General features: G+C 49.7%; 1 pseudogene; it reads right to left on the minus strand.

The window, feature by feature from the left end:
* Window positions 1-2692: 2692 nt before the first annotated feature.
* LOC121027950 (uncharacterized) lies at window positions 2693-2798 on the minus strand (annotated as a pseudogene).
* Between the last annotated feature and the right edge of the window lie 2285 nt (window positions 2799-5083).

The following is a 5083-nucleotide window of genomic DNA, read 5'->3' on the forward strand; positions in this document are numbered from 1 at the left end:
GAGTAACAGTGCTGAAGCCGCTGTTTGACGTCACTCAGCACTTAGCGAGCCCGGACTGTGATGGACTATGTGATGTGCGCAATGCGCATGTGTTGTCACTCGGTCCCAACCTCACGCCCTATTATTAGGCCTCTTGCAGACGAGCAAAACGGAGACCCATGAAGTTTATTTGCCCCAGAGCGCACAGCTGGTAAGTGGCAGAATCAGAGTCTGGACCCAAATTTCTCTGTCCCCCAAGCCAGGATCTTTCCTTTCCATTTCACACGCTCCTCTGCGTGGCATAGACCCCGGGAAAACGAGTTTCAGAGTCAGGGATGGTGGCGGCACTGATTGAGGATGGGAGAGAGGGGTTCGGGGAAGAGGGGAAGAATGAAGGTCAGAGGAAACAAGACAAATGGAGGAATCACTACCCTGTGTTGATTAAGGCAGGTTGGTAACATTGCAAGCCTTTTTATTTATTTATTTATTTATTTTTAATTTTTTTTCAATGTTTATTTATTTTTGGGACAGAGAGAGACAGAGCATGAACGGGGGAGGGGCAGAGAGAGAGGGAGACACAGAATCGGAAACAGGCTCCAGGCTCTGAGCTATCAGCCCAGAGCCCGACGCGGGGCTCGAACTCACGGACCGCGAGATTGTGACCTGGCTGAAGTCGGACGCTTAACCGACTGCGCCACCCAGGCGCCCCTGCAAGCCTTTTTAAAACTCTTTAAAGTACAGGAGCGCCTGGGCGGCTCAGTCAGTTAAGCATCTGACTTCCGCTCAGGTTGTGAGTTCGAGCCCCTGCATCAGGCTCTGTGCTGACAGCTCAGCGCCTGGAGCCTGCTTCGCTCTGCCCCTGCCCCGCTTGTGCGCGCGCTCTCTCTTTCAAAGATAAATTAACATGAAAAAAAAAATTAAACGAAAACTCATTGAAGTGTAACATACCTGTAGTCAGAAAAAAGTAATAGACATTACGGAAAAGTGTACGAATCGTGAAGTTTCACACACCGAGCATTGCCATCAGCACCTCAGTGAGGAAGCAGGACCTCTCCAGCGACCCCCTCGCGCCCCCTGCACTGACCACTGTCCTGACTCCTCATCAGTGGGTCACGTCTGTTTTGTTTTGAATGAAATCACGCGCATTCTTCCGTGTCTGGTTTCTTTCATGCAACATCATGTTTGTGTCTAGCAACTGTATTCTTCAACATTTTCTTTGGAACATTTTCAAACATACAGCAAAGTTGAAAGACTTTTCCAGGGAACTCCCACAAATCTACCACCCAGGACCTACTGTGAACATTTTATTACACTTGCTTTCCTTTCATATCAAGCCATCTCTCTATCCATTCATTACTATGTCTATTTTATTACGCATTTCAAAGTAAATTGCAGACATCGGTCCACTTCCCCTAAGTACGTCAGCTTGCAAGTTATTAAGGGGTTTAATATTTGTTCACGTTGTCTGGTGCAAAATTCAGATACGACAAAATGCACACATCTTAAGCACACAGTTAGTAAATTGTGATAAACGCACGCACACGGGTCACCCCAAACCCTGTCGGGTTATAGAACATTCCCGTCACCCCCAAAACGTCCCTCGTGCCCCCTCCCCGTCAGTACTCCCTCACCCCGTGCCCATGGGCAACTACTGCCCTGATATTTTTCTACGCTATATTAGTTTTGCTTGTTCTAGAACTTCACATAAATGGAATCATGCAACATTATACCCTTTTGTGTAAGGCGTCTTTCTCTCAGTGTAATGTTTTCGAGATTTATCCAGGTTGTTATACCTACTGGTAATTTGTTCTTTCTATACCATAGTTTATTTAACCCTTCTCCTAGTGATGGCCACCAGGGCTCCTTCTTCCGGAAAAGATGCTGTAAACACCCTTCTATAAGCCTCTTTGTGCAAGTACTCTTACTCGAGTAAGAGTACTGATAATACCTGCACTAAGGCGTGGAAGTCTTAAGTATTGGGTCACAGGGTAGGTATATGTTTTGTGTTACAGAAAACTGACGGGCTCTTTGCCAAAGTGGGTTTTATCAATTCATATTATCACCAACGATGAATGAGAGACCCAGTTCCTTCACAGCCTTGTCAACATTTGGTGTTGCCTTCTCTTCATTGCTTCTGGCAGGTACTTTGCATTTCCATGAAAAGGCATCCCTCCCTTCAGGTGGATACAGCTCCTTGCCCAGCCTCACAGCCTAGCAAGCAGAGTACATGCTCTCTTGTGCAGACCACAACCTGCCCAACTGTACATGGCAACCCTGCTTCAGGTCTTCCTGTCCAATGAGTACAATGAATAAGAGCCAACCGTTGGAGCGCCATCTTTATTTTAAAGAAAAATAGCATTCACAGCGGTTGAGATTGGCCTCTGCAGTCAGTCTGGCTGGACTCACACCTCGGCCTCACCACACACCAGCCGGCTGATGATAGACAGATTACTTAACGTTTATAACTCGTTCTCTCTAACCTACTCACAGGTTTGTTGTGAAGATTAATGAGATGAGACACACGAGATGCTTAGCACAGGGGCACCTGGGTCGTTCAGTCGGTTAAGCATCCGACTCTTGATTTCGGTTCAGGTCATGATCTCACGGTTGGTGAGTTCAAGCCCACATCAGGCTCTGTGCTAATGGTACAGAACCAGCTTGGGATTCTCTCTCTCTCCCTCTCTCTGCCCTTCCCCTGCTTGTGTGCACTCTCTCTCTTAAAATAAATTTAAAAATTTGGGGGGGGTGGAATTTTCAATTAGCAACAATCGTGCCTCAGATAAACCTCATTGGCTACGACACTGCCACTGTGCAAAGCTTAAATTTAAAAATTAAGAAGAAAATATGCTCAGCACAGTGCCTGGCACCCAGGAAACACTAGCAAATGTTAGCTCTTTTGTTATTTTTATGTCCGATCAAAAAAGCTACGTCTGTGCTTATTGCAGAAAAGTTAGAAAGTAAGTAAAAGTAGAAAGAAGCTTGAAGTCATCACGACCTCGCCAGCAGCCAAAGATAACCAATATTAATACTTGGTGCATTTTTTCTAGCACTTCTTCTACAGAATCTTTTTATTTTATTTATTTTATTTTATTTATTTATTTATTTATTTTCAACGTTTATTTTTTTGGGGGGACAGAGAGAGACAGAGCATGAACGGGGGAGGGGCAGAGAGAGAGGGAGACAGAATCGGAAACAGGCTCCAGGCTCCGAGCCATCAACCCAGAGCCTGACGCGGGGCTCGAACTCACGGACCGCGATATCGTGACCTGGCTGAAGTCGGACGCTTAACCGACTGCGCCACCCAGGCGCCCCTACGGAATCTTTTTAAACACACAGTTGGCATCATACTCTATCCGCAGCGTCATATCCTCTTTCCTAGAATTGACTCTTCGTCATTAGTGCCTTCCCCCGTCCTCGCGGATTCTTCAAAGATTCTGCTCTGAAAGGCCGAGTGACGCTCCAGCAACAGTCGTGCCACATCTGGAACGTGTATCCATGTGCAAGGAGATGCAACAGTGGGTTCAGGAGCAACCACCCTTAGACAACAGCCTTCGTGTCCTTGACCACGTGTGGTGTTGCCTTACGATGGTTTTAAAGCCGTCGATAAACGTGGCCGGATTGGAGCCACGATGCAAAAACACCCTTTCGCCTATGTCCAAACAATAGCAGGATGAGACGGTAAAAAGTTGCGAAGAAAACAAGTGAGACAAGCCACGAATGCGAAAGAGAGCAAGCAAAAGCCCCTCCCTGGTCCCCTCTTCATCCCACTGGTAAACAGCAGTCACTTTGATGTACATGCTTCTGGCCCTTTCTTCCATATGTTCGTAACCACAGACCTACTGATCCAAGGCTAGGCAGGGGTCTGGGAGCCTGCCCAAACATGGGTCCGGTCCTGACTGCCATGCGTGACCGCGTGGGACCCCGGGCAAGTTACCTGGCCTTGCCACGTGCTCCATTTTAGAAGGTCTCGGGCAGTTGTTTCTGCAGTGAGTTTTCTAATGTCTCCAGCACCTCCCCCCCCCCACCCCCCACCCATCCTCTGTCAACCTCCAAACGGATACGGAAGATTGGGTGAAAGCCCATTCCTGAAGCCGGGTGGGGGTCCCCTTTGCCCTTTGGACCAGACATTCCTGCTGAGCCGCTTCTCGAAGGCCCCTGGACCACAGGCGAGGTTGGCACCCCTGACGCTTGAAGCAGGGAGACGTGGGTTCACCTGGGCAGATGGGGGATTGCACAAGCTGCCTACACGGATGCCTCCCACCTGGCTCCTCCATGCTCACCCAGGTGGGTGTGACTATGTGGGGACAGGTGGGACTTGGGAGCCCCAATCATGGTCATCCTGTCCCTGTCAGGGAGCATGGAGAATGCCATCTAACGCTTTCTCAAAAATGACCTCGCCTTCTCCAGCCCACGGTGTTGTCAAGCTGTGGCTGTGACCACGGGACAGGAGGGCATCTCACAGAACATTTAAATAAATGTGGAACAGGCCGCAGTGAGTGACCCCCCGCCCCACTTAGGCCTTCCCCAGGAATTGTCAGATGCGCCTTCTGTGTGCACCGCCCCCCCCCCCCCCCCACCCACCCCCTGCTTCTGTCTGTCACCTCTTGGAGCTGACCTCATTCAATCGCGTGGGGAAAACCAACTGTGTGATTAACGAAAATTGCAAGACACGCTCAGCTTTACCTGGAAACTCTCCAGAGAGCTGCTTCCTCCAGGAGCAGGGAACTGGGCCACATGTTCACTTTATTTACTTCCCTACACATCTCTGGCCCACTTTGCACGGTGATTCATTTCAGGAGAGGTGGATCAGATAGGGCAGCACCCAACGCGGAACCCGGCTGGGAACGGATGCTTGAGTCCCGGAATTGCCTTCACGGTAACCTCGGAAGCGGGCTCTCCTCTTTTCCACTCCCACTCGCCCTCTCTCCTACCTGACGAGGCTCCTCGCCAGAAATCCTGAGCCTTTTGCACATTTGCCACAGGAAAAGGGGACTGGCCTTTCGGAGGGGCAGGTGACTCAGGTGGAGTCCCCAGGGAGACCCCGCGGGCTCAGAGTGCCACTGTGGAGCCCTAGCAGGTTGAGGACCTCCTGAGGACCCGGTTT

Source organism: Herpailurus yagouaroundi, unplaced genomic scaffold (genome assembly GCF_014898765.1).
Source record: "Herpailurus yagouaroundi ecotype Mexico unplaced genomic scaffold, PumYag 77, whole genome shotgun sequence".
Taxonomy (NCBI): domain Eukaryota; kingdom Metazoa; phylum Chordata; class Mammalia; order Carnivora; family Felidae; genus Herpailurus; species Herpailurus yagouaroundi.